An 11,237-nucleotide genomic window follows, 5' to 3' on the forward strand; every position below is an offset into this window, starting at 1 on the left:
ATAAAAAAGCAGCCAGTATGTAATCACCAGCACTGACTGTATCTTACAACACTACCATGTTTCTACGTTACACCACTCATACAACTTCGTAACACTGTACCTTGTGTGGAGTCCAAAACCACACAGCAATATAAAAGCAGCAAGCGATGGAATCACAGAATGGTCAGGGTTGGAAGGGACCTCTGGAAATTGTCTAGTCCAACCCCTCTGCCAGAGCAGGGTCACCTACAGCAGGTTGCACAGGATAGCATTCAGGTGGGTTTTGAATGTCTCCAGAGTGGGAGACTCCACAATCTCTCTGGGCAGTCTGTTCCAGTGCTCTGCCACCCTCAAAGGAAAGGAATCCCTCCTCTTGTTCAGAGGGAACTTCCTGTGCTCAAGTTTGTGCCTCTTGTTCTATCACTGGGCGCCACTGAAAAAAGGCTGTTCCCATCCACCTGGCATCCTCCCTTTAAGTATTTATAAGTATTGATAAGATCCCCCCTCAGTTGTCTTTTCTCTAGACTAAAATGGCCCAAGTCCCTCAGCCTTTCCTCATAAGAAAGACGCTCCTGTCCCCCAGTCATCTTTGCAGCCCTTTGCTGGACCCTCTCCAGCAGTTCTCTGTCCTTCTTGAGCCGGGGAGCCCAGAACTGGACACAATACTCCAGATGCAGCCTCACCAGGGCAGAGTAGAGGGGGAGGATGACCTCCCTCGACCTGCTGGCCACACTCTTCTTGATACCCCAGGATGCCACTGGCCTTCTTGGCCACCAGGGTACATTGCTGGCTCATGGTCATCCTGTTGTCCACCAGGACTTCCAGGTCCCTTTCCACAGAGCTGCTCTCCAGCAGGTCAGCCCCTAACCTGTACTGATGCATGGGGTTATTCCTCCCCAGATGTAGTACCCTACACCTGCCCGTGTTCAATTTCATTAGGTTCCTCTCTGCCCAACTCTCCACAGGTTTTTAGTCAGCTATACATATAAATAGGAGTAATACAAAGTACTAACAAATTAAAAAGACTCAAGTGTACAGACAAAAACAACCCGTTGGGTTTGTATGTGCTCTTTTGATAAATTGCTTATCTAAATTTGCAGATTTGATCAAACATCCTGCCAGCTTCACACAAAGTGACTTGGCAAGTACAGACAACCTGAAAACTGACAGCAGATAAAAACACATTAGCATTATTTGGCATTTTACTGCTCTACTGAGAAAACTCATCTTGTATCTTCCTTGCCTCTCAGTAACATTCCATTTTATTCCATGCCTGCAAACTACCAAAACCCATCCCGTATCTTGAAGAGACTCATCCTGGAAAAAAAAACATTGATTTTCAGAGGTGGGTTTTCATCTGGTTGGTTTGGTTTTTTGGGTTGTTTTGTTGTTTGGTTGTTTTTTGGGGCGGGAGGGTTGGAGGATGGGGGTGAAGAGGGAGAGAAACTGGATGATAGGCAAGTTACTTATCAAGGTTTTTTTATACTCCTGACAAAGGTCCAGCCAAAACCAGACCCCAATTTGCTAATGATTAGGAAACAGAGGATACATTTTTCTTCCCTTTCTCCTCCCCAGGACACTATATGTGGCTAATTTTCTTTGTGCTTCCAATTCTCCAACTAAGTGGCTATTCTATGCTAAGGAAACTGCACACACACATTGTATGTAACTCAAGGGCAGTAAGGTGACCTATCTTCCCTGCTCTGTAGGAATAGATGAAGTATACTGTATAGTGTATAATGCATGACAAGTACAATTTCCCTGCGCCATTTCTATCTCAATGTAAGAAACAGCAAAAACAATGATCGAGGATTGAGTAACATTCCTGGTAACATAGGAAATACGGGGCTTTATTTGGATACTAGACTAGCAACCAAGGACTGAAAAAAATTTTACCTTGCCTGTCCCTTTGATGAAAAACCACTTTCTGCAAAAATTCTGACTGATTTATTTACAAAAAGGAAGGAAGGAGAGAGTAAAACCCACACAAACAAAATGAGGTAGTCACTAGAGAATGACCCTGTTGGGTCTGATGTTCTTTATGACCACTCCAGTGAAACACTCAAAAACCTGTATTCATGGTGGTACATTGCAGTATGCTGCTTCAGTGGAATTATTGTTATGCTTAAATTTAAAGTGAGTGAGGGGGTGTCTAACTGATGTCTCACAGGATGACATTCTACCTGCTCTCTGGGCAGCTCTGCTTACATGCAGCCAATTGTAATATACATAGCTGTGTGGGTGCAGCTTTTAACCATAGGCAGTATGCTCCTGAACAAGGGTTATTGGCTCAGAGCCACGTTCATTGAAGTATATTGTTTTGGACAGGTTGAAGTGCATGTGGTGTAAGATTATATCTCAAGGCAAATGATACCATGGACAGAGTATTGTGTTAGATTAAGACCAGAGCATTTAACATCTTGCAGATCTGAACTGTGGCTTTCACACAACTTGCTCCAAAGCCAAAACTGTACATACATCTAGACCTCATAGATGCAAAGCCTTCCTTAAAAGTCTTGAAGAGTTATCTGTCACTCCTGAGATGGAGTTCATAAAGCTGTTAGCTTTCTTCCTAGAAGCACTAATTGTTCATTTGGCTGCAAATTACATTTTTAAAATCGCTATGTATCAATAAACATTCTGTGGTCTTCTGTGTTATTAGAAATTACATGCTGCATCATCATATGAGGACCATTATGTCATGGTTTAGGCCAAAATCCACTACTGGGGACCTGAGGGACCCCAGATGGAAACCGACAGATGCTCCCCTCTACCCCTCTTCAAAAAGAGGCAGAGGAGGAAAGAGAGACTTATGAGTTTAGAAAGAACTAAACTACTTTAATGAAATATTAATAATAAAATAAAAAGAAATGAAAAATATATACAAAACCGTATCAAGCTCCCCAAGATGACGATCACGTCACTGGCTGGCACTGGAGCAGTCCCAGGCTGGACTCAGTGATGGACAGGAACTGGATTCAGGATCGGGATCACAGGCAGAAGAACAGAGTCCTCCTCAGACATCGGCCATTGAAGGAAGAGCTGACCCTTTGATCCCTCAGCTTTTATACTGAGCATGAGGCAGATGGGATGGAATACCCTGTTGGCCAGTTTTGGGTCACCTGTCCTGTCCGCTCCTTCCCGCAGGTGGGACCCCTCTATGCTTTTCCGCTTCCAACCCTCCAACGGGGCAAATAAAGTTGGTTGGCCTTGGGTGTTATAGCAATAAGTATAAGCAAGAGCCTCTCTGCATACCGTGCCTGGGCATCAGCTATAAACAATTGGTCTTATCACTCAGAGAGTGAACACTGTCTGCACAATATGCAGTTAGTTTCAGTAGTTAGAGAGGCCCAGCTAAGAAGCAAAGTTACTGAACAAAATTGGTTCTGTTTTACCTCAAACTAGGACACATTAAAACAGTATATCTCTCATATTCAAGAAAAGCAGCCAGAATGGCGAGAAGCTTATGAGCTGTTCAACTAAATCATCACCATGACTGACCACCACTAAAAACCTGCTTGTGCAGTTTAGGGTAAATTTGAGCTGTGGAAAAACCATTATTACAACAATTCCCCTAAACTAAGAAGAAGAAAACATAATGGACACAAAGTAAGTTTTCAGCATTAAAAAAAAAAAAAAAATCAAGAGGTTTAAATTATCAAAAACTTTCAAATCACACAAAAAGTAATCAAAATAATTAGGAACCTGAAAGACTGCATTAGTGAATCTCAGGAAAATTTAAGAATTGCTTTCTTTTAGCCAGCATTCTAACAAATCCATTGTGTTATTGAAGGATGTCAGGATCCATAATACCAAAAGAACATATGGGAAAAAAGGGCTCAGATCTAAAGTATGCATAGAAAGAATTTAAACTATAGGTTAAAAAGTCACAGCAGACACCTAATGCTGCTAATACCATTTCTCAGTGCGTCTTTCAGGTTGCTGTCCCATACATGCAGAAAACTGAGCAAAGCAGTCAAGATGTACCTTATACCAAGCCCAACCAATAACTGCACTTTTTCCCTCCACTGAAGGCCTCCATGAGGTCTCACTGGAAAAAAATGGGAAAGCAAAAAAAAAAAAAAAAACACACAAAAAACTGATTTAAAAAAGAAAACTTTTTGATATCAAAAAATTGATTAAAAAAAATTATACAAACAGGGTGCTTTCTTCTATGTTGATTTTCTGTCAGTGTTCTTGTATTCTACACCAATTTAGAATCAGAATCTGTTCTTAGCTATGCAAGAGTTGACTATAATGGAATTATATTAAACTCGTTGCCAAAAATTCATAGGTACATGTGGGTCCTAACATTTTAAAAGCAAAACAAAAGCTAAGTCTATTCAAGTACAAAGGCTCTAGGACAGGCTTAGAGTTCAACCTACACCCCAAACAATCTCTGGGGAAGTACTTTTTAATCCTAACTTCACGTGACCTACAGGTTAGAATATGGATTTAACTTTGCCATGAATTAACTTGGTACGTGGCCAGAATCATCACTCCTGAATAAGCCCATTGCTCAGAGAACCCTGCATGAACTTCAAATCCCCCATCATGGAAAAAAAAATAATGGAAAAACAAAGACAAATCTTCTCCAGTATTTTACAGAAGAGGAAAAAAATTCCCTGTTGAAAAACCTGGAAAAATAATTACATGTTACATACCTAGAGAAAGAATTACAAGATACCTCCTCAGCCATATACACAGGTTAACTATGCAATGGAATATATCTTGGATTCCTAGACCCCTCTCAGGGTAAAGTACTGCCCTCCACTATAAGTACACTGATATAAGAGGAAAGATATTAGGATCTCTAACATATAGCCAGTTCTCTTCTTTCTTGCACCCCTTTCATGCTCATGCCACACCAGTGACTAAACTTTATTCAGCAGAATTACTCCAGATTAATGTCTGGGCAAATGAGTGTAGAATTGGATTTTAATATTTAAGATCATCATATAGCTGACAAGCTACTTCCAACTTATCCTCAGGTACATGAATATTCAGTTATGAAATTAGGTGGGGGTCTCAGTAATTTCATAATTACTTGGATGGCTTACTGAATCCATTTAGGGACTTTGTTCTCACTTCATAATTTTACTGAAGAAACAAAGTTTTCTCATCATTTCTTCTAACATAAGCAGAGCAGTGAAGCTGAGTAGGATAAAAATGTGAAATATCTGCCAACAAGTTGATCTTTCAACCTCAAAAAAAAATTTCTCTTCTTGTTCCTCTTTTGCCCTCTCAGCCTCAGCTCCTGTGCAGAATTAAGGCTCTAAATTATGCTGAGAGACTATAACCAACATGGGTATGAACAGGAAATAATCAGATCAAACTCAAAACCCAAACCAACTGTAAATGTTAGAAGGCAGATGTTACCTAATCGGAGGACAGCTGTGGGTCAAAGAAAGGAAGACTAGAATGGAATCATCAAATAAATTTTCATATTATAATGGTACAAATAAATACCATCTGGCCACCCACAACTCTAATTTTTATGGAAGAAGAATATTTTCTTTCCCAACACTCTCCCCAGAAAGGGCTGTGCTCATCTCTCTTTTAATGCTTAGCTGCTTACTTTATATTCTTGGACAGTACTCAGTATTTGTACAGACAAACTCAAGATGCTTAATATTGGATTAAGAGATTATGTGCAGTGTGTTTGCAGCCTTTTTCATTTTCTCACTCCTATCACACCAGTATTTACTGAGTTGAAGTGTGCTGGAGGCAAGTTCAATTTCCATCTCTGCTCAGGGGAGTGATTAAATTTAGCCGATGCTGAGAAAAAGAAATTCAGTGTGATGAACATGGCAAGACTTGACTGCCAGGCATATGAGAAAGGATTAGTACCACAAGCAAAACAGAGCTACCAAAACAAGTGCAAAAAAGCTTACATATAGAAAAAGAAAAAGTAGGAAGGAAATGGAAACTTAATCTTTTTCTGAAAAAGTAAAACCAAAACACTATAAGCTCAGGACTTAAACGCATTAAACTCAATTGTATATTTCAATACCAAAGAGTATTCTAATAGTAACATTTCCGCTTCATTAGAATAATCCTTAATTTTCAGAGAGTTTAAAAGACAATTTGAGATTTGGATTTTGTGGCAAACATGCATTTTCTAACAGAACTGAAAAGAAACTTGAGTTTCACTCAAGTTTGGAGTTGATTCAAATTCTACAGCATTTACTTATTCCTGACAATAAGTCATTGAATGGCTGCCTCTGTTAGGGAGAACTATTAGAACATTTGCTTCCAGCAAAATGAAGTAACCTTTCCTATAACCTGAAACTTTCCCACAAACTGAAACAGCAGTCATCTCTGGAGAGTCCTCAAGGAGATCAATGAACACTTTAAAATTAACCATTGCACATAAAGGACAACTTATACTCACACAGCAGACTGAACACTTTTTTTTTTTGGAGTTACATGTTAGTCCAATTCTTTTTTCTGCAACATAATTAGATTTAACAGACAACACTGCCTTTTCAAGATCGGGAAAGAAATGTATTGACCCAGCACAACCACATTCCAGGATTTTCTACATTTTTACCATTTAGAAAGAACACGGTGTCCACTCAAAGGCATAGTGTCATCCCTCTTCTGAGAATGATGGTTTAGAATGCGTTTTCCAAGACTGAGACAAACATATAATAAGAAGGGATTATCTTTTTTTAAATGCTGCTTTTCCTGAAGGAGGAAAAAAACAGGGTGTTATGGGGTTTTGTTTTTGTTTGGCTCTTTTGGATTATTTCTTCAAGAAAGCAAGCAGATCTTCTAGAAGTGAGGTCTGCTAACTTGAGTAAATCTAGGGAATAAAACAGGCCCAAATTACCTAAACCCTTTTTCATTAAATGGTTATTTTGAAAGCACTTCCATTTTGAATTAGGAAAAAAAATTACTGATCTTTAATTAAAGCTGAATTACTCATAAACAACTATATCAGATCCAAGCATATCAACATCAACAAAAAAACTCATCACAAATTGCACAGAACCATTTTTATTTAAAAGCAGCTCAGTTTGATAAATTACCACCCACAGTATGTGTGCAGCTTAATGTCTGCTTTAAAGAACGATTGCATTGACAATTGACCATTAGCTCTGAGCACCTAGAAACCTTGGAGCTGATACATAGGTACTTGTCTTTAGCAAGACCTTTTGGATACTCCATACTCCCAAGTGTGCTATTCATACCAGCTCCTTTCAGAAGTTGTAAATGGTGAAAGCTATTATTATCACTGCTATCCCATATGCCTTGAACACTTAATGACTGGGAATCTACCCATTTCCTGTACCAAGTGGCTCCTATCAAGTTTGGGATTGTTTTGTCTAAAGATCATAGCCAAAATTGTAACAAAGATGACCAGCCATTTACATACCTAACAGCCACAGTGATTCATAGCTTGTGGCAGAAAATGAAATATTTCACCATACCAAGGAAACTGTTAAGCTTGAGGTAACAACTGTTCTTCATGGGCAAGAGCATCTGTCATTCATTTTAGGGGCCAGCCCAGCCCAAACCACAACAGCAGCTACAGGAGGGGGGTGTTGCCTACTATGTCAATGACCAGCTGGAGTGCATGGAGCTCCACATGGGGATGTATGAGGAGCCAACTGAGAGCTTATGGGTCAGGATTAAAGGAAGGGGAGGGAAAGGTGACGTTACAGTGGGGGTCTGCTACAGGCCACCCAACCAGGGAGATGGAGCAGATGAGGTCCTCTATAGACAGATAAGAACAGCCTCATGTTCACAAGCCCTGGTCCTCACAGGGTCTTCAACCACCCTGATATCTCTTGGAGGGACAACACAGCAGGGCGTAAGCAATCCAGGAGGTTCCTGAAATGCATTGATGATAACTTCTCCAAGTGACAGAGCAGCCAATGAGAAGTGTTGTGTTGGACTTTGTTCTCACCAACGAGGAGGGGCTGCTGGGGAATGTGAAGCTCAAGGGCAGCCTTGGCTGCAGTGACCATGAAATGTTGCTATTACTTCATCAGCAGGAAGACTAAAAACCCAGAATTCGACAACCAAAAGACACTTCCTTCGCCTATGAAAGCCCAACATGAGATCTATGCTTTTTTTTTTTAAACCACTTAAAAAGTGAGGAGTGGGAATTGTACTCCTACTTCTTCCTGGCCTGAGCACCTCCTAAAAGACCAATCACTGGAGCCAGTGGAACTGCATTTCATGCAATACTAGCTTTTGTAATCTTTGATCCAATTCAATAGGAGTTACAATGCAGGTTGCTTTCATAAAAAAAAAAAAAAATAAGATTTTAAATGCTGCTAATTTCAGAAGTTCAGCATGTCAATGAATGGAAATTTGCACCTAACAGATAGGAAACAATCTATTTTTCACATTAGGCTACAGTACCTCTGACCAATTAGACTTCAAGACACTGGAAACATTGACCATCTAACCTATGCGTCAATTCTTGCTACCGTTGTGACAATGTTCCACTTCCAAGATTAAAGTAATTTCACTTGAAATATTCAGAATTGACAGAAAGTTTATATTTGAAATATATAATCTCTCCTACAACAGAAGTTATTTATTAGAATATTTATGCTCTAAGCCATACTAAAACTGTTCCTGCTATAATCATACAAGTGCGATGCAAGAAAACCACACATACTAACACAGATGCCAGTCACCACAGCAGCTGTTGCAAGGATGAATTCCTCCCCTCTACAAGACATGGGCTGGTGTTCTAATTTGCTTGCACATTAGCATAAAAAAAATAAAGTAAATATACCTAAAGGAAAAAGACATGATTACCTAATGATGGAATGGAGAGAGCTCCTTGATTATGCACACAGCCATCTGAGAAATAATGTTCACTCTTGTAGCTCCCCAAGAGCTAGAGTTTTCCTAACTGTTCTCTATATGAAGTTCAGAAGTACATCTTTAAAGAAATGTTACTAACTTCTCCTGCAATTCATCTTGTTGGAAAACAAACAAATTTAAATAGTGAATTCTTTAATTACAAACACCCCCCTCCCAGATCTTTCTCTCCTTGTTTTGTTTCTCAGCTGTATCTTATCAGATGGCATGTAGGTTATATGCTACAGATCTGTAATTGTCAAGTCATTTGAGGAAATCTTATGCACTCTTTCTAGGAGGTTGATTGAACGGTCCACTAGTAAGGCTTTTATAGCATCAACATTTGTGACACCCAATCAGATAGTGAGTAAATGTTGCCACTGGTGTACATTATTTACAAGTGGATGAAGCATAGAGCTTAAAACATTCATTTAGTTTTAGATTTGTTTTCAAGTTACAAAACTCATTCAGCCATAGTAGGATCAGCCCACATTTTAAAATCTAGAACTAGAGTTAATCCCCTATAGCGCTCCACCATGTTCAGGGATTCAAATCTTCCATGTAAATAAAGCACGAGATTTGTTACCCTAGATACAACTCTTTCACATAAAGCAAATGGGCAGTGCCCAATATTAGAGAAACAGTGAACACAATCAAGTCATGGGTGGACAGTATGGGCATTCTGATTGGCTAAAAATCCAGACTTAGTTAAAACAGTATATAAAAAATAAAACAAAGGCTGCTATACAATCCATAACAAGCCAAACACCCTCATGTAACTAATTCCCATTATATTTATTGTTGAGTATATTAACTGAAAATTGACAAGCTTATCTGTGGTGTTTGAATTCTGGGAGTCACATGACTTATTTACTATGCATTTGTTAAAGTATTTTTAATTCTATCCCACAAAGGTATTAGCAGAAAAGTCTTTCACAAAGGAATTTAAAAAGCTCTTCTTATAGATGAAATGAGAAAGCTCCATCAGCGCAAGTATTGGATAAATAGAAACTAATGAACTATTATTTAACTTCAACACGAATGTCAGAGGTCTAAAACAACAATGCTTAATTAAGATGATGTGTGCCCCGAGTCTTCTCCCAAGAAACTGGTGATTCACAGCAGATTCCCTTCACTGCCAAATATATTCCCAGAATTATATGAACACATCTGTTAAAAATATCTGAATGACATGAAGTTTCCTGCTGTTAATGCAGATTGACTACTTGTTAAACATAATTGAGGCAGGAGGGAGGTTGTTAACTGTTGTTTACATTAACATACATAAAATAATGGGGGAAGAGTACTTTTGGCATCTAAAGAGAGGTTAAGGTACTGTTTGAACAGTAAAGTTTATATATTTCAGATGAAACACATGATATACCTGTAAGAAAACTGATGTTTCTCTTTCATTTTTTACTCCTGTGTGCCTACTGATGTAACAGATTTCAGTGCCTGAATAATATAAACCAGGCATGGTGGATCCTTTGTTATTTCTGACAACAGATAAAATACATTCTCCCTTATTCGCCAAATTTGTTTGCCTCTCCTGAGAGTTAATCAACTTGTTGATTAGTCAAAGCTTGACACTTGAATCTTATCTGCTCATCTTAAAACACTCTTATTCCTGCACTTTGGAATTAAAACAGGTAGAAAAAGTTGGAAGGGAAGAAGATACAAGATAGCATCACGAAATATTGAGAGACAGATACCACAAGAGATTTTCAGCTAGCAAAAGCATACAGTTTCATAGATTACAGTAGAACTGTTCTTATTTAAACTAGTTGAGAATAGCCTTATAATCACAATTGTATCCATTTAGAAAGTCAGTATTACGACTGTTTCTCTTCCTCTCACCATCTTTGTCACAAAAAAAAAAAAAAAATTCTTTATGGTTACAAATGGGGATCACCTAAACAAAATACCTTTAACTAGTGACACATTTATAAGTAGTTTTGCTAAAAAGTGCTCTTCTCTTTGTCTCATAATTCAGTCAGTAACATCCATATAATTAAACTAGAATGAAAACTGCCAAGCTATCAGAAAGACTTTTCTGTTAACACTGGACCAAAACGTTAAAAATCTCAAACCAGAGCAATAGCTAATTTGTGACATTATTGCACTTGTTGCTGGGGGGGGCAGACAGGAAAGACTCAGTAACTGAGTCCTCCCTAGCAGGAAATTCATTAATAATCTTTCATTTCTCTTCCAACCCACCCCAAATGAATGTATTAATTTATTCAGAGCTCATAGACCCTAACTTATGAACTCTTAAAGTCACTGAAGGTCAAGTTCCACTTTCAGGAGGAAGAGCTGGAACAGAATATAGATGGTCGGTAAATGAATTTATAGCACATGCTTACAGGAAACAAACAGTGTATCAGCTGCATATGCAAGATACACCTATGTCTACATTGACAGTTTTCAAAAAA

General features: G+C 38.7%; 1 protein-coding gene across 1 annotated transcript in view; it reads right to left on the bottom strand.

Annotated features, from left to right (window-relative positions):
• CISD2 (CDGSH iron sulfur domain 2) overlaps positions 1-11,237 on the bottom strand; it is a 201,259-nt gene that overhangs the window by 83,868 nt on the left and 106,154 nt on the right. The window lies entirely within an intron of this gene.

The sequence above is a fragment of the Vanellus vanellus genome, assembly GCF_965231255.1.
Source record: "Vanellus vanellus genome assembly, chromosome: 4".
In the NCBI taxonomy this organism is placed as follows: Eukaryota; Metazoa; Chordata; class Aves; order Charadriiformes; family Charadriidae; genus Vanellus; species Vanellus vanellus.